Genomic DNA, 19,597 nt, shown 5'->3' with positions numbered 1-19,597 from the left:
TCCCAGAGGAGTTCTTTGACAATCCTTAATGTCTGATGAGAAATTCTATTTGGTGGGATTGATGGGCTTCATGACTGATGCCTGTCCGGTAGATCAATAGAGATTTGCTTTGTTTATATGACAAGAAAAGCACTTTTAAAGCCCCCCAGCAGGCCTCCATCAGTTGTCAAAGGAAGGTGAGTTTTCCCTGGAGAGCTGCATATAATCTATCAAAGGTAATTTTTTTTTTAAAGAATTGTGGAGATTGTGTTTCTGGTGTTAGTTCATGTGACCGTAAAGAGAAACTCCAGGCAACAAGGAAAACCCAGTTAATTAACTGGTAATCCTGTTGAGGATTATATCACCCCTTTTTTACAAAGTCCATTTACCTTTAAAGGGAAAGAGTAATATTCAATGGACAATCAATATTTGTTGAAGTCTTACAAAATACTTAACATTGGCCCAGATTCAGTAAGCAATTGCGCCTGCGTAACCATAGGTTACGCAGCGCAATTGCTGACTTGCGCCGGCGTAACGAGTTCTCCTGATTCAGAGAACTCGTTACGCCGACTGCAGCCTAAAATCTGCGTGGCATAAGGCTCTTATGCCACGCAGATTTTAGGCTGCATTCTTGCGTTGACCACTAGGGGGCGCTCCCATTGTGGTCAGCGTATAGTATGCAAATTGCATACTTATGCCGATTCACAATGTTGCGCAGGCCCTGCGTACGCAAGGTACGGAGTTTCCATAGGGCATCTTTAGCGTAAGGCTGTCCCTTCTAATAGTAGGGGCAGCCAATGCTAAAGTATAGCCGCCGTTCCCGCGACGTGAAATTTGAATTTCACGTCGTTTGCGTAAGTGATTCGTGAATGGCGCTGGACGCCATTCACGTTCACTTTGAAGCAAATGACGTCCTTGCGACGTCATTTGCCGCAATGCACGTCGGGAAAGTTTCCCGACGGAGCATGCGCTCTACGCTCGGCGTGGGAGCGCGCCTAATTTAAATGATTCATTTACATTGCGCGCGCTTACGCCGGGCAATTTTGCCGGCGCGCCCTCGCAATTTACAGAGCTACTGCTCCATGAATCGAGGGCAGCGCAAAATATTTGCGTGGGCGCAGGGCAAAATCGTTGCCCTGCGCCTCCGCAAATATAGCGCAGATCTCTTTGAATCTGGGCCATTTTCTTCACCTCAACTGATGAAGAATATATGGCTTGTTTTTCAGGGAATGATCTAGCACAGGGTATTACTTCATTTTTTTTTCACCTCAATGCATTCTTTGCATTGAGGTGAAAAACCTATTGTAGTGCACCAGCCCCTCAGCTGCCCCCCCCCTTTTTTTCTCACCTGAACCAATTAGCCATTTTCCCTCCCTGGTTTCATGTGACTTGTTAGTGTTACAAGGTCTCAGGTGTGAATGAGGAGCAGGTGTGTTCAGTTTGATGTGATCTCTCTCACTCTCTCATACTGGTCACTGGAAGTTCAACATGGCACCTCATAGCAAAGAACTCTCTGAGGATCTGAAAAAAGGAATTTTTGCTCTACGTAAAGATGGCTTAGGCTATAAGAAGACTGCCAAGACCCTGAAACTGAGCCGCAGCACAGTGACCAAGACCATACAGCTGTTTAACAGGACAGGTTCCACTCAGAACAGGCCTCACCATGGTCAACCAAAGAAGTTGATTGCACACGCTCAGCGTCATATCCAGAGGTTGTCTTTGGGAAATAGATGAATGAGTGCTGCCAGCATTGATGCAGAGGTTGAAGGGGTGGAGGGGGGGGGGTCAGCCTGTGAGTGCTCAGAACATACGCCGCACACTGCATCAAATTGTATGCATGGCTGTCATCCCAGAAGGAAGCCTCTTCTAAAGATGATGCACAATAAATCCCGCAAACAGTTTCCTGAAGACAAGCAGACTAAGGACATGGATTACTGGAACCATGTCTTGTGGTCTGATGAGATCAAGATAAACTTATTTAGTTCATATGGTCTCAAGCATGAGTGGCGGCAACAAAGTGATGAGTACAAAGACAAGGGTGTCTTGCCTACAGTCAAGCATGTTGTTGGGAGTGTCATGGTCTGGGGATGCATGAATGCTGCCGGCACTGGGGAGCTACAGATCATTGAGGGAACCATGAATGCCAACATGTACTGTGACATACTGTAGCAGAGCATGATCCCCTCCCTTCAGAGACTGGGCCACAGGGAAGTATTCCTATCTGATAACGACCCCAAACACACCTCCAAGACGACCAATGCCTTGCTAAAGAAGCTGAGGGTAAAGGTGATGGACTGGCCAAGCATGTCTCTAGACCTAAACTCTATTGAGCATCTGTGGGTCTCTAACATCCCCATGATGTCGTCATGGAGGAGTGGAAGAGACCACCAGTGGCAACCTGTGAAGCTCTAGTGAACTCCATGCCCAAAAGGGTTTAGGCAGTGCTGGAAAATAATGGTGACCACACAAAATATCGACACTTTGGGCCCAATTTGGCCATTTTTACTTAAGGGTGTACTCTTGTTACCAGCGGTTTAGACATTAATGGCTGTGGACAGCACATTTACACTGTTTATACAAGCTGTACACTCAATACTTTACATTGTAGCAAAGTGCAATTCCTTTAGTGTTGTCAGATGGAAAGATAGAATAAAATATTTACAAAAATTTGAGGGGTGTACTCACTTTTGTGAGATACTGTACAAACTGTGAAAAGAAAATGTAGATGTTCATATATTTTATAAATTCATAAAACCTACCCACAACATTCATATGTGAATGCTCTCGGCAATGCATGTCCTCACAACAGTAGAGATAAGAAAGAAATTCCTATTGTACAGCATTGTAAAATCACAATGGTCTGTACATCCAACTTTTGAAAAATATACTTAACAGAGACCTTCCATGTTGTGAGCTGTTAACACATTTCAAAGGGAAGCCCTCTTTATCGGGGACATGTTGGTCATCTCTGTTCCAGCATCTTAGTCCAGGAAGTAGATGCTGATCCTTGACAATACCTGAACAAAGATGGCTCTGTTAAAGTATTGTTAACATTTCATAATTCAAAAAAGCATAAAACATCATGCCTGACATATTGTTACATCTGATCAATCATTGTCTATTTCAACATGTTCACATGTAATGTTTTTCTATAGGAACAGTCCAATATGTTTCAAAATAACTCTTCATCAGGGTCTGGAGTAGGGATGAGCCGAACACCCCCCTCCCCCCCCATTCGGTTCGCACCAGAACCTTTGAACGGACCGACCATTCGCGTGAACATTTAGAACCCCATTGACGTCTATGGGACTCGAACGTTCGAATTCATAAGTGCTAATTTTAAAGCCCAATATTCAAGTTATTGTGGCAAAACGTGTTTGAGAACCCGGGTCTTGCCCAAGGGAACATGTATCAATGGAAAAAAAAGTTTTAAAAACCGTCGTTTTTTTCTGGAGCAGTGATTTTAATGATGCTTAAAGTGAAAAAAAAAAAGAAAAATTCCTTTAAATATCGTACCTGCTGGGTGTCTATAGTATGCCTGTGAAGTGGCACGTGTTTAGATCTGTCCCTGCACAAAATGAGATTACTATAAGGAAAAGGTAATTTAAAACTGCTTGCGACTTTAATGTAATGTTTGGTCCCTGCAATATGGATAAAAATCATTGAGAAAAATAGCACAGACACAGACAGTACACACACCACGTAGCTTTAGGTGCAAACTGAAGAGGACACAGGCAGTACACCACGTGAGAATACTGCAGCTAGCACAATCACCTGCCTGCCTGTCAGTAAATTAGGAAGAGCGGATCTAGCTAAACTATACAGTGTATAAATATATATACAACACCTGGGATGCATATATATCCTCTACACACTGTAACTTTAACTGACTAGCCTGCCTGCCTGCCTGCTCTATCTACCTACAAAAAATGACACTCTCTCTCTCTCCCTCTCTCTCTGTCTTCTCTAATTTCAAGTTAATTTTTTTAACTGAGTGTGTGTTATGAAATAGGGGGATCCCTAGCTGTAGCAATGGTATGCCCCACTAGCAGGCATGGTATATAATGGGTAAGTATTGTTCTTTTTAATTCTACTTCTTTGTGCTAACCATTTCAATATGGTATGTTATACACCATCTGTATCTTCCTGGTCTATTCGTTTTGACTTTATTTTCCCCCTGCGTTGTGGGATTACTATGCAACCTTGCTATTTTAAGATTGCTTTATGGGTTTTGAATATAAAACTTTAATAAACACATTGAGACAGAAAAACAGTCCCAGTTGAAGAGTCCACACATCTTCATGAGTGTCCTGATTAAGGCGTTTTCAGGGATGAGTATTTTAATCTTTATGAAAGGTACTAAATATGTGGAAGTGTTATACTTTCACATTACTTGCTTGCATTACTTACTTGCATGGCGCACTTACCATCAAAAATAAATCCGATGATAGATCTACTTTAAACACGTTTAAAGAATAAGGAAGTATTACAATAAAATGAGCATGCAGTATTTATAAATCAGTCACTGGCATTCTTACCGGAATATCAGAATATTGCAAATACTTAAGGAGTTAACCATATAGGCAATGAGTTATTTTTTTTTAATCAAAGATCACTGATGTTTGAAATTATTTAAGAGCGAAGTAAGATGGGATTGTTGGTGCATGCATCGCTAATCTTTATGGTCTGCTACAAGGTCTTCATTTCCACAAACACTTTGGAAGGCCAGAAGTCTATAGATACTCATAAAAAGATGGGACATTTGAAGCCACGTAGCTTTATTGTTCAGAATGAACTCTCTATTGGGTTGCCTGTGGGCATAAAGTTACATATTAAGGCAATCACTAAAGTTTCACATAAGGTTTAACATGTTAAAGCCCATCTCCAGGCAAATTAACCCCAATCTGATCTGAGCAAAGTTTTTTTTTTTTTTTTTAACCCTTCCAAAGCTTTTTTTCATTCACTTGGGTCTGCCATCATGTGTCCTTCACTGGCAATTCTTATGACAGTGGAGACTGATACTGCAGTGCTACAGTCCAGGTCCTTGGGATTTGGGAGTCGTTAAATAATGTGACAGATCTAGGTGGGTTTTTGGGGGATTTAAATTTCTTTAGCATTTAGCTAAAAGGAATTGTGCGGTATAATTTAGACATTTGTAGGTTTGGGTGGGGTTTCTTGGCTGAAAATCTTCACCTTCCCAGCCCTTATTTTTTTAAAGCCCTACTTACCTTGTAGTGGGTTACAGGGCCGGGACAAGGGGTGGGCAGGAGGGGCGGCTGCCCTGGACACTGTGGTATCATGTGGGGTAGGGGGGCACCACAAGTAGATTTGGGGGGAGGGAATTTGTATTGGATGGGGGAATTTGGGGGAGGGTGGTAGGGGGTAAGAATTGTTCTAGGAGGGGAAATTTGGGTAGGTGTGCTTTGAGTAGTAATTTGGGGGAATTTGTGTTGGAAGGGATGGGTGAAGAGGATTTTTGCTAGGACGGAGTGATTTGAAGGGAGGGGGGTCATGCTAGAAAAGGCAATATGGTTCTGAGGAGGGATTTGTGCTAAGATCAGAAAACAAAATTTGTATTGTGGGGGTGGGATTTATGCTAGTAGGGACAATTAGGGGTATTTGTGCTAGGGTGAGGGGATTTGGAATGGGGGAGAAGTTTTTTGCTCTGAGGGGAAATTTGAGGGGTATAGGACTTGGCTGGGGGGGAATTTTTTTTGGGGGGAGGGATATGTGCTGAGGGCATATTGGAAGAGAGAGGATTTGAGCTGAGAATGGGGCAAACATTTTTGCCAGGAGAGGGGATTTTAGCAGGGGTGTGGCTTTGTACTGGGAGGAAGGGGGGATGTATGCTCAGGGGGAGAATGCTGATTAGTGCTCAATTTTGTATTGGGAGGGGGGATTTTTGCTGGCACATAATCATACATGTGGCGCAATTTGTCATGATCGCCCTGGGCTCCAGAGAACCTTGTCCCGTCACTGGTGGGTTATCAACAGTTCATATAATCACCCACCCAGCAGATCCATAGTTGTCCTGCTGAGATCCTCTTCTCAGCATCCACCAATTAGGTCCCGTGCTGCCATGTTTGTGTGTGACATCATCGGGAAGCCCAACGACTCTTCTGGGTTCAGCCAGTGGGCCTTCCGATTATGCGCCTCCTTCTCCTCTGTGAATGAAGGCCTCCCAGGATATGTGATGTACAAATACCAGGAGGCAAAGCGAGTGCAGTATACATCATTCACCAAAGGACAAGGAAGGGTTAAAAAAAAGGCAATATTCAGGAAGTGGAGCCGAGGAGGGGTGGACAGGAAGGACTTTGAATTTAAGGGTAAAGATCCACTTTAACCAACCCTTTTAAAAAAATTGCCAATAGTAAGTCCCAGGAGGAAGTATAATGACCGCTCTGGCAGCCTGTGTCTTTATTCTAGTGCTCAGGACACCTTTAAGGTACTTCTTAAGGTGAGAACAATCTGTTCTTTCAATGCTAAGAGAATAATAGACACTATACTTACAGACAAGCATAGACCGTTTTTGGCAGGATTTGAACCTGCGCAGGGAGACCCCAATGGATTTTGAGTCCAGCACCTTAACCACTCGGCCACAACTACATATGTACTCCTTTCTTCCTTCCCAATTGTGATCCTGTTTGCGCACCATGCCACATGGGCTTGCAATGATGATATTAAGAGGCTCTTTCAACACACATTATGCATATTAGGCAATTATATGAATGATGTAAGATGTTATGATATATTTTATTTTTTTACACTATATGAATGTATGTATTATATTATTATTGCTTTCAAATGTAGATCTAAAGAAGCATTAAAATAATTTAATAATTTTTAAACAATGTGAATATCTTTATCTAATATAATGTAAAGGGTGGTACTATTTGGGTATTTGTGGGTTTGGGAGGGGTTACCTGGCTGTAGTACAAGTTTAAAGCAGATCTTCACCTTCCCACCTCTTCTTCTTCTTTTTTTAAGCCCTTGTTGCCTTGTGGTGGGTTCTCAATTGTTCATATATTCACCCACCCAGCAGATCCAGCGTTGTCCTGCTGAGATCCTCTTCCCAGCATCCAACGATGGGGTCCCCGGGCTGCCATGTTTATATGTGATGTCATCGGGAAGCCCAAGGACTCTTCCGGATTCAGCCAGTAGGCCTTCCGATGATGGGTCACTTGGCCTGTGCCCCCCTCCTCCTCTGTAAATGAAACACTAAGGCCTTCTGGGATATGTGATGTACATATCCCGGGAGGCAACGCGAGCACTGTACACATTATTCACCTAGGTAAATGACATGTATTGGAGGTGGGACCAAACCCCTTTTCATTAAAAAAAAAAAAAGATGATATTTAGGAAGTGCAGTGGAGGAGTGATGAACAGGAGGTTATTTTAAACTAGCCCTCTTAACTCAAGGTTTTGAAGAATTGCCTATGGTAAGACCCATGTCTTCATTCTAGCGCTTTCTGAAACAACCCTTTCAGCGACTTAATAGGAAAATACAGACAGCGCAAAAACTAAAAACAAAATAACAGCAGCTGAACAATGAAGGTCAATATTGTCCTTAAATAGAGTACATATAAAAAGAGCAGTGCAGCGCTCAAAAAATAAATAAATGCAATAAAAATAAATAAAATATATCAGTCCAAAGCACAGCAGAAGAACCACAAAGGAAGCAGGATTCCTTGGATAGTGAATGGAGTGCTGAAATCAATCACCATAAATCCAAACAAATGTGTCTCCTCCACCAGAAGTGCAAACCGCTCACCTGAACGTATGGACCTCTGAGGCCTCGTACACACCAGCGGACACGTTTCTTAGCATGCTAAGAAACATTTGTCCGCTGGAAATCTGTCCGCTAGCCTGTACACACGATCGGATCTGTCCGCTGAAACTGGTCGGCGGACCAGTTTCAGCGGACATGTCCGGTCGTGTGCAGGACTTCCCTGTTCTACAGTGACAACAGTATGTTCCTTCAGTGCTAAGAGATACATCTAGAACATCCTTTTGGGACAGCCCAAGAATAGATCGTAGTTGGCAGGATTCGAACCTGCGCAGGGAGACCCCAATGGATTTCGAGTCCATCGCCTTAACCACTCGGCCACAACTACATTGGTACTCATTTCCCAGTCACAATTTTTAATCCGCTTTTCGCACCATGCCACATGGGCTTCCAATGACAGCATCAAGAGGCCCTTTTGACACACATTAGGCATATCAGGCAATTATATGAAATGTTTTAATATATTTTTTTTTTTACACTATATGAATGTATGTATTATATTATTACTTTCAAATTTAGATCTAAAGAAGCATTATTATCGTTTAATAATTCTAAAACAATGTGAACATGTTTATCTAATATAATGTAAAGGGTGGTACTATTTGGGTATTTGTAGGTTTGGGTGGGGTTACCTGGTTGGAGTACAAGTTTAAAGCAGATCTTCACCTTCCCACATCACCTTTTTTTTAAGCCTTACTTGTGGTGGGTTCTCAAAAGTTCATATATTCACCCACCCGGCAGATCCAGCGTTGTCCTGCTGAGATCCTCTTCTCAGCATCCACCGATGGGGGTCCCGGGCTGCCATGTTTGTGTGGGACATCCTCTGTGAATTAAACACTAAAGCCTCATACACACGATCAGTCCATCCGATGAAAACGATCTGAAGGACAGTTGTCTTAGGTTAACCTATGAAGCTGACTGATGGTCCGTCACGCGTACACACCATAGGTTAAATAACCGATCACGTCAGCACGCGGTGACGTAAAACACAATGACGTGCTGAAAAAAACGGAGTTCAATGCTTCCAAGCATGCGTCGACTTGATTCTGAGCATGCCCGGGTTTTTAACCAATGGTTTTGCATACTAACGGTTTTGACCTAATCGGTTTTGACCTATCGGTTAGCAATCCATCGGTTAAATTTCAAAGCAAGTTTGCTTTTTTTTAACCAAAGGTTAAATAACCTATGGTGCCCACACACGATCGGTTTGGACCGATGAAAACGGTCCATCAGACCGTTTTTATCGGTTTAACCTATCGTGTGTACGAGCCTTAAGGCCTCCTGGGATATGTGATGTACATATCCCAGGAGGCAAAGCGAGCACTTTACACATTATTCATCTAGGTAAATGACATGTATTTCTAGGTGGAACCAAACCCCTTTTCAGTAAAAAAAAAGTCATGCATGAAGTGCAGTGGAGGAGGTTCTTTTAAACTAGCCCTCTAAACTCAAGGTTTTAAAGAATTGCCTATGGTAAGACCCATCAGTAGAAGTATAATGCCCTTGTCTTCATTCTAGAGCTCCCTTAGGCACCCCTTTAAGGTACTTCCTGTTATAAGGTGACAACAGTCTGTTCCTTCAATGATAAGCGATACATATAGACAGTCCAAGAACAGATCGTAGTTGGCAGGATTCGAACCTGCGCAGGGAGACCCCAATGGATTTCGAGTCCATCGCCTTAACCACTCGGCCACAACTACATATGTACCAGTTGCCTTATTCCCAATTGTGATCCTGTGTGCGCACCATGCCACATGGGCTTCCAATGACAATATCAAGAGACCCTTTCAACACACATTAGGCATATCAGGCAATTAAATGAAATGTTATGATATATTAATTCTTTTTAACACTATATGAATTATATTATTGCTTTCAAATTTAGATCTAAAGAAGCATTAAAATCCTTTTATCATTCTTAAACAATGTGAATATCTTTATCTATTAGAATGTAAAAAAAAATTATAATTATTTATAAACTATTATATTATATTATACTATAAATTAAATTATGTTAAGCTAAATTATATTATTTGATACTTTTTTAACAATGTGAATATCGTTTAAACATTCAAACAAAAATAACAATTTTTTTTTTTTAGAAAAAAGTAGAAAGCATTTAGAGATCCAGCAGGGATGGAGTTACAGAAAAGATAGAGAATAACTCTGGTAGGTTTTCCTGGATGCTGTACAGGCTGTCCTCGGGATCAATACTTTAATCAGTTAGTTTGTTTCAAATTTTTGCTGTCCGTACTGATTCTGAAATATCTGCTCTTCAAACAGCTACATGTGTGTCTGGCCCGGGTCACAAGAATGAGGAAAAGGTGAAACGTACATAATCTCGGGATGTGGATTACACAGATCCTAACAAAACGACTTCTATCAAATCATTCTCACCGTCCTATGTTTTTTAAGGACTCGGCTGTGTGGTTGTACAGAAATTGTATTTAAAGGTCAACCAACAGATCAAGGATTTTCCCAGGAATGGAAATACAAACACTTACATAAAGTGGTTCACAAATCACAGGGCCCCGTAGCAGCATTTTGATTGGACCGCAGCCATTTGCCAGCTTATTTGAGGATTCTATGGCACACAACATTTTGCAATCATGTGACAAATAATTAAACCTTAAAAAAAACTCAGGTAAATAGTTCTAAAGGACAACCAATTCCCAATAAATAATAAAAAAAAAACCCTGAAGGAAAAATAATCAATACAACTAGAAACATCACCTAGACTCCTAACCATAATATTGGATACAATAAATGTTTAAAGAGCTTTAGGTGTCCCTCAAAAAACTATCAAGTGCCTTGGCATAATAAATACATATACACAAATTTATTTTTAAAAGAAAAATATTTTCTGTTAAATCCTCCCATTTCTAAACCACGAATAAGATCAGTTTAAAATAAATAAATAAATATATAAATATATCTATATAAATATATATATACTGTATATATACACAGGAATACCCCACTTTACATTGGCGTCCAAGGAAAAATCTTTGTCAGCTTGACATGGGGCACTGCTCCCAGGTTTTTAACAATCGAGTCTATGGGATATGTGATGTACATATCCCAGGAGGCAAAGTGAGCACTGTACACATTATTTACCTAGGTAAATGACATGTATCAGGCAATTAGATGAAATGTTATGATACAGACATTAATATAGCGTAAAAAAAAAAATGAATATATTATATTATTGCTTTCAAATTTAGATAAAAAGAAACATTAAAATCCTTTTATCATTCTTAAACAATGTGAATATCTTTATCTAATAGAATGTAAAGGGAGGTACTATTTGGGTATTTGTGGGTTTGGTTGGGGCTACCTGGCTGGAGTACAAGTTCAAAGCAGATCTTCACCTCTCCATCCCTCCTTTTTTCTAAGCCCTACTTACCTTGTGGTGGGTTCTAAACAGTTCATATACTCACCCACCCAGCAGATCCAGCGTTGTCCTGCTAAGATCCTCTTCCCAGCATCAATCGATGGGGTCCCGTGCTGCCATGTTTGTGTGTGACATCATCGGGAAGCCCAACGACTCTTCCGGATTCAGCCAGTGGGACTTCCGATGATGCTTCACTTGGCCCGTGCCCCCCTCCTCCTCTGTGAATGAAACACTAAGGCCTCCTGGGATATGTGATGTTCATATCCCAGGAGGCAAAGCGAGCACTGTACACATTACAGGCATACCCCGCTTTAAGTACACTCACTTTACATACACTCGCGAGTAAGGACATACCTGCGAGTGTATGTAAAGTGCCTTACAAGTACTGTACAGACATTTTGCAGCTGCAGTAGAAGGAGCTGAAACTTCAAGTGCATACCCCACCCTGTTCCAGTGTGCCCCTGACACCCCCACTACAGCCCCTGAGACCTCAACTACAGCTCGTGACACCCCCACTACAGTCCCTGACCCCCCACTACACCCTAAAATTGAAAAAGGGTATTTTTTCACTTTAAGTACATTTTCGTTTTACATACATGCTCTGGTCCCATTGTGTACTTAAAAGTGGGGTATGCCTGTATTCCCCTAGGTAAATGATATGTATTTGGAGGTGGGACCAAACCCCCTTTCAGTAAAAAAAAAAGCCGATATTCATGAAGTGCAGTGGAGGAGGGATGGACAGGGGGTTCTTGTTAAACTAACCCTCTCAACTTAAGGTTTTGAAGAATTGCCAATGGTAAGACCCATCAGTAGAAGAAATATAATGACCTCTCCGGCAGCCCATATTTTCATTCTAGAGCTTTCCGAAGCATCCCTTTAAGGTACTTCCGTTTATAAGGTGACAACAGTCTATTCCTTCAATGCTATAGAACAGGGATATGCAATTAGCGGACCTCCAGCTGTTGCAAAACGACAAGTCCCATCATGCCTCTGGGTGTCATGCTTGTGGCTGTCGGAGTCTTGCTATGCCTCATGGGACTTGTAGTTCTGCAACAGCTGGAGGTCCGCTAATTGCATATCCCTGCTATAGAAGATCCTTTTGGGACAGCCCAAGAATAGGTAGAAGTTGACAGGATTCGAAACCTGCGCAGGGAAACCACAATGGATTTCGAATCCATCGCCTTATCCACTCGGCCACAACTACATATGTAGTTGTCTCATTATTCCCAATTGTGATCCTGTTTGCGCACCATGCCACATGGGCTTCCCATGACAACATCAAGAGGCCCTTTCAACACACATTGGGGTGGATTCAGGTCGGGGCACGCAAAACTGCGGCGGCGTAACGAATGACATTTATGTTACACCTCCGCAAGTTTTACGGGCAAGTGCTTGATTCACAATGCACTTGCCTGTAAAGTTGCGGCGGCGTAGCGTAAAAGGGGCCGGCGTAAGCGCGCATAATTCAAATGATCCCGTAGGGGGCGTGGATCATTTAAATTAGGCGCGTTCCCGCGCCCAACGTACTGCGCATGCGCCGTCCCTAAAATTTCCCGACGTGCATTGCGGTAATTGACTTTGCAAGGACGTCATTGGTATCGACGTGAACGTAAATGGCGTCCAGCGCCATTCACGGACGACTTACACAAACAACGTAAAAATTTCAAATCGCGACGCGGGAACGACGTCCCTACTTAACATTGGCTGCGCCTCCTAATAGCAGGAGCAGCCTTATGACGAAAACGACGTACGCAAACAACGTAAAAAACTACCGCCGGGCGCATGTACGTTCGTGAATCGGCATAAGTATGTAATTTGCATACTCTACGCTGACATCTATGGGAGCACCACCTAGCGGCCAGCGCCAGAATGCACCCTAAGATACAACGGCGTAAGAGACTTATGCCAGTCGTATCTTAGGCTAAAGTCGGCGTAGCTAGCTTTCTGAATACAGAAAGTAGATACGCCGGCGCCACTTAGCAATTACGCGGCGTATCTATGGATACGCTGGCGTAATTGCTCTCTGAATCTACCCCATTAGGCATATCAGGCAATTATATGAAATGTTATGATATATAAAGAAAATTACACTGTATGAATGTATGAATGAATTTGAATGCTTCTCTAGATCTAAATGTGAAATTGATAATATAATACATATTATCAATTTCACATTTAGATCTAGAGAAGCATTCAAATTATTGTATCATTCTTAACCAATGTGAATATCTTTATCTAATAGAATGTAAAGGATATTATAATTTTTTATAAGCTATTGTATTATATTATACTAAGGTTAAATTATGTTAAGCTAAATTTTGTTATTAGTTACTTTTTAACAATGTGAATATCTTTTAAACATTCAAACACAAATAGCAAAACATTTATTTTTTTCTTATTATGGAGTAGAAAGCATTTAGAGATCCAGCAGGGATGGAGTTACAGAAAAGATAGAGAATAACTCTGGTAGGTTTTCCTGGATGCTGTACAGGCTGTCCTCGGGATCAATACTTTAATCAGTTAGTTTGTTTCTAATTTTTGCTGTCCGCACTGATTCTGAAATATCTGCTCTTCAAACAGCTACATGTGTGTCTGGCCCGGGTCACAAGAATGAGGAAAAGGTGAAACGTACATAATCTCGGGATGTGGATTACACAGATCCTAACAAAACGACTTCTATCAAATCATTCTCACCGTCCTACCTTTTTAAGGACTCGACTGTGTGGTTGTACAGAAATTGTATTTAAAGGTCAAGGATTTTTTCCAGGAATGGAAATACAAACACTTACATAAAGTGGTGCACAAATCACAGGGCCCCGTAGCAGCATTTTGATTGGACCGCAGCCATTTGCCAGCTTATTTGTGGATTCTATGGCACACAACATTTTGCAATCAAGTGGCAAAGAGGAAATACGTATTGCAACAATGGCTGCTTTAGATAGCTGTGTGTAGCCTATTGCATTAAGGTGTGCACCCCAAAGCTCCAACACATATGCGTTTGAAATATTTACCGGCCTCTACCCCGCTCTCCATCCTGAAACAATGGGAGGAAGCAACATAAGGAAGAGGAACAGGGAAAGGTGCCATATATTATTACCAATCCTCTATATTTTCCTCCTGTTGCAGTTGAATGTTGACAACAGGGAGAGAAGGAGAAGCCTACTTTCAGCTGCTGCAGGAGGGAAATAAAGATTGGTTCCACTAAATTCCACCCCACCACCCCTCCTGTCCAGGGGGTCAGCAAGGAAGGATTGTGGTTTACCTGTCACCTGCCCATTATGGACAGGTTGCCAGCCCCACGATTAGGCACACCTGGCACACCCCTTGCTCACGCCTATGCTGCTTTATTTTAACTTTAAACACCCTTCTAAATTCAAATGTTATGTTTTACTATAATCTGGAGCTCCACTTTTAGCACACACATTTATCAGAAAGCAATATTTTTTTTCTATAGTGGTTCTTTGAGGCCCAAATGAACTTACAATTAAATGCATTCCAGGTGCATCAATGCTAAAGGTGTGCAAAGTCTTACTTTGTTTTCTTTAAATATCAGCTACAGTAAAATCAGCCTGTCCTCTGCCTACATGCTGTAGAGAAGAATCCTCGTTGCCGGTGGGGAAGCAGTGGTCTTTCTGTAGTAGTCCAACAAAGCTAGAGCATTCCAGTCAGCTGTGACCTTGAACTTTGAACTTGAACCTTGATTGTTTTAGGTCTGACTGAGGGTCGGTGCAATTCCTGTGTGTTCCCTTGCAGTGCATTCATTTGAATGGGCTGCAAATTGCACCGAAATGCACAAAAAGTAATGTATAGACTACTTTTGAAAAGTGCACCGCACCAAATTGCATGGTACTGCGGTACCAAGCGACCTGGTGCCTGCAAACGCACTGCATTTGCAATCTGTTTTTGGAGTGCCATTACTAATCTATTGACATCCACAGCAGATCGCAAAGGTACTGAAGAGATTTACTAAAACTGGTGCACACAGAATCTGGTGCAGATGTGCATAGTAATCAGCTTATTTAATTTGACTTTGGCAATAGAAACTGGAAGCTGATTGGTTACTATGCACGGCTGCACCAGTTTCTGTGTGAACCCGTTTTAGCCCCATTGTGTTTTGAGATGCGGGAAACAGACATGAAGCCCAGGTTCACACTGGGCTGCGGGAGTGAAGCCGTGCGAGGTCAGCTGAACTCGTACGATTTCACTCTTGCTGGCAGTCCCGATTTCGGCCGCGATTTAAGAAACATCTGTGAAGGTTTCTGCACAGATGTCAATGTAAATCGCGGCCCAAAATTGCAAAAAGTAGTACAGGAACTACTTTTTGAAATTGGTGCAGCGCTGCAGATGCGGCGTCGCACCGATTAGGACGGTGTCATTGCCGGCAAATGGCGCCGATTTGAGATGCGATTTCACATGTGAAATCGCATCTCAAATCGAAGCAAATCGTACCCAGTGTGAACCTGGGAGGAAAAAACGTTCTGATGTTAATCAGACCTTATTAGAAGGCATGGTAGACCTCTGCAGTGAGACCACTGCTTCCACACAGACAGCAAGGAACCTTCTCTGCAGGTTGCTGTCTTTTCTAGGGAGGCTGTGGCTGCTCTCTAAAGAAAACAAACTGTAATGCAGCGTACACACGATCGGACATTCCGACAACAAATGTTCGTTGTGAGCTTGTTGTCGGATGTATGCTCCATCGGACATTTGCTGTCGGAAATTCTGACAACAAATGTTTGAGAGCTGGTTCTCAAATTTTCTGACAGCAAAAGTTCTTGTCGGAAATTCCGATTGTGTGTAGGCCATTCAACGCACAAAAATCCTATGAATGCTCGGAATCAATTTGGCGCATGATCGGAATCATTGAACTTAATTTTTCTCGGCTCGTTTTAGTGTTGTATGTCAACGCGTTCTTGGCAATCGGAAATTCCGGCAATATTTGTGTGACCGTGTGTATGCAAGACAAGTTTGAGCGAACATCCGTCAGAAAAAAATCCACGGTTTTGATGTCAGAATGTCCGATCGTGTGTACGTGGCATAAGTGTTTGGATGCACCTGAAATGTATCTGAATGATTTGAAAATTGACTTGCCTAATTGAAAATCAAATCCACACACAAAATCCAACTGTTCAGATAAAGTGATGTATAGAAAAATAATCACAAAGTAATAACTACATCCAGATATACAGATCATTTAAATAAAACATTAAAAGGACAATTACATTGGGCTTAGTGTGGATATATCGATGACATTTTGACATTTATTAGCAGCACTGCCAATGCAATACTTCACTACGAGCAAAAAGACTTTAGTTACATTTTTAATTTGTCTTACATTCTCCGAAACAAGTTTTATTTATAATCCCTGCAAATGTCTGACACAAAAAAGAAAATAATTCACTACAGTCTGTGACGGGTGATAAATTAATTAATGTACTGTATACCGCTCAGAGTTTACAAATTGCATTACAGGCAGCCTTTGTTTTGTCTAATTTTATTTTAGCTCTCTCTGGGAAAGTCAGTTTTTAAATTTAGTTAATTAGATTTATTTTCTTTCTTTTTTTTTTTTTTCTCTGTGTATCTGTTCAGATAAAATGTTTCAGACACTTTTAAAGTGGCAGTGTATCACGACATGTCTTAAAGTGCATCAATTGTGGGAGGTGAGATCACAGTGTTGTACAGCAAACTGGGACAATGCAGAAGTTGCATTTACTTATTTTTTTTAAACTTATTGTCACGTAAGTAGTAGTGGAAAGCTTTGCTCTATACGTGCATTGAAGTTCGGCGGCGGCTGCTTGAAGTAAGAGCTTTAAAGTAGAACTCCAGTGAGATATAAAAATACACTCAGTAATACAGTTACTGTAGGTACGCATTAAACATAAATAAATAGATATGATTTATTAAATGTACAGTAATAATATAATAAGTATATTATATATATATGTATAATTCCAAAAAGTTTAATTTTGGTCTCATCTGATCACAGCACTTTCTCCTAATCTTTCTCTGAATCATTTAGATGTTCATTGGTATAACTGTACATGTGCCTTCTTAAGGATGGGGACTCGTTCTGTTTGGAGGAAGAAAAATGCTGACTATGACCCTAAGAACACCATCCCTACAGTCTAGCACGGAGGTGGAAACATTATGCTTTGGGGTTTCTCTGCTAAAGCTACAAGACCGACTTTGCTGCATTGAGGGGCCAATGGACAGGGCCACGTATTGTAAAATCTTGGATGAGAACCTTCTTCCCTCAGCCAGAACACTGAAGATGGGTCGTGGATGGGTCTTCCAGGATGACAATGACCCAAAAAATACCGCCAAGGCAACAAAGGAGTGGCTCAAAAAGGAGCACATTAAGGTCATGGAGTGGCCTAGACAGTCTACAGACCTTAATCCTATAGAACATTTATGGAGGGAGCCAACAGACAGCCAAGAACACCTAAGGATTTAGAGAATGTCTGTAAAGAGTGGACCAAAATCCCTCCTGAGATGTGTGGAGACCTAATCACCAACTACAAGAAACGTCTGACCTCTGTGCTTCCCAACAAGGGTTTCTTCACCAAGTAGTACGGTAAGTCATGTTTTGCTTGGGGATCAAATATTTATATTACTCACTGAACTGCAACTCAATTTATAACATTTGTATCATGTTTTTTTTCCAGGATTTTTGGTTGATATTCTGTCTACATCATTTTCATTTAAAATACACCTATGATAAAATTAATAATAAATTTAAATATTACAAATAAATATTTTCCCACTGTATGTATATATATATATATATATATATATATATATATATATATATATATACTCACCGGACACTTTATTCGTGAGTAGAATTATAGGGGTCTATAAAACTATACGATCACGCCTAGCTTACAACCTAAAACACGCCTAGACCTTATGCATATTCATAAGTATATAGTGTGATAAACTTGATGTTTATAAGTCAGAGACACTTTCTTCGGACCAGTAGAGCTGAATATCTGTGTGTGTTGTGTCTCTCCACTGCAGTGTGTGTGAATAAAGTACCTAATTTTCTTTTACAAAGATTTGGATCTACCATCTTATCTGAATGGTCTTGTTTGGAGACTCCCTAATCTGATTTAACATTAGGTACACCTGTTCAATTGCTTGGTAACACAAATTGCTAATCAGCCAATCACAGATTTTCCAACAATTCTCGTACAACAAATGCTTTTATTGTTGTTGTTGATTGCAGCAGCCACCCAATCAGTCCTGAAGAAGCAAGTATACCTTGCGAAACGCGTATACATTCTGGCCGTGATCCTTCATTCCACATTGACCTTTGATCCCACTGGTGGACAACAACACACTCTATTAATTTATGTGACTTCTGTTTTCTCCATATTATGGGATTGAGTATCTGTTGACTCCTGATAGACGAAATTTCCTAAGATTTTCTTAATAGTGTGTACGAGCCTTAAGAGCAGACACCTTTTTCTCTTATGATGTTATGGAGCTCCACCCTTTAAAACTTCAATGCCATGCCTTCTCCTCTTTTTGAACATTCTAAGAGCTTGGATAACTATCTGAAAGTATTTGTGACTGGCCACAATGGACTATTATAGTTCCATTTTCAAGTTCTAAGTTCCAAGGCAACAGATAAAAGAAGAGACAAGTCACTGGTGAGAGCTTGAACTGCCGAGGAAGCAGAGTCAGGACCTTCAGCAATACGGTCAGAGAAATATAAGTGGCCCATTATGTGACACTTACCTGCAAACAAATCCAGCGATGTCCCCTGTGCAGGCTGCGTCCATCTTCTCGTCCCTCTTTCTTCCAGGACAAGACGTCACTCCCATGCATGCGTGTGGGAGCCCCCAGAAACGGCACAGTCCAACTGAAGCAACAGCACGACGTGCCATTGCTTCAGTGCGCATGTGCCGATGTCTTTGGCACATGCAGATACAGGGGGATATCTCCTAAACTGTGCAGGTTTAGGAGATACCCGGGATAGCTACAGGTAAGCCTTATTATAGGCTTACCTGTAGCAAAAAGTGGTATGTAAGAGTTTACAACCACTTCAAAGTATAGGTGATCAACCTGTGGCCCTCCCAATGATGGGACTACGCCTCAGCCTTTGGGTAGTCATGCTTGTAACTGCCAGCCCTGCAGTGCATCATGGGCCAACAACAGCTGGAGGGCCACAGGTTAAGCACCCATGACTTAAACCCAGTGGCAGCTGGTGCTCAACATTTTTTTTTGGGGGGGGCGCAAAAAAACAACAACTCATCAATTGCAGCTTTACTGTGCCCATCAATTGCCGCCTCACTGTGCCCATCAATTGCCGCCACTGTGCCCATCAAACGCAGCCACTGTGCCATAAAATTGTCGCCACTGTGCCATAAAATTGTCACCACTGTGCCATGCCATCAAACCCAGCCACTGTGCCCATCAATTGTCACCACTGTGCC

At 41.6% G+C, this 19,597-nt stretch overlaps 3 non-coding genes across 3 annotated transcripts; all 3 read right to left on the bottom strand.

Moving 5' to 3' along the window:
• Positions 1-6,503: 6,503 nt before the first annotated feature.
• On the bottom strand, positions 6,504-6,585 carry TRNAL-CAA. The gene has a single exon. It is a non-coding gene; the product is annotated as a tRNA-Leu (tRNA).
• Positions 6,586-8,011: 1,426 nt separating this feature from the next.
• On the bottom strand, positions 8,012-8,093 carry TRNAS-CGA. The gene has a single exon. It is a non-coding gene; the product is annotated as a tRNA-Ser (tRNA).
• A 1,290-nt stretch (positions 8,094-9,383) lies between these two features.
• TRNAS-CGA lies at positions 9,384-9,465 on the bottom strand. The gene has a single exon. It is a non-coding gene; the product is annotated as a tRNA-Ser (tRNA).
• Between the last annotated feature and the right edge of the window lie 10,132 nt (positions 9,466-19,597).

This window comes from Rana temporaria, chromosome 11, assembly GCF_905171775.1.
Source record: "Rana temporaria chromosome 11, aRanTem1.1, whole genome shotgun sequence".
NCBI lineage: Eukaryota > Metazoa > Chordata > Amphibia > Anura > Ranidae > Rana > Rana temporaria.
This window is presented reverse-complemented; position numbering and strand designations above follow the sequence as displayed.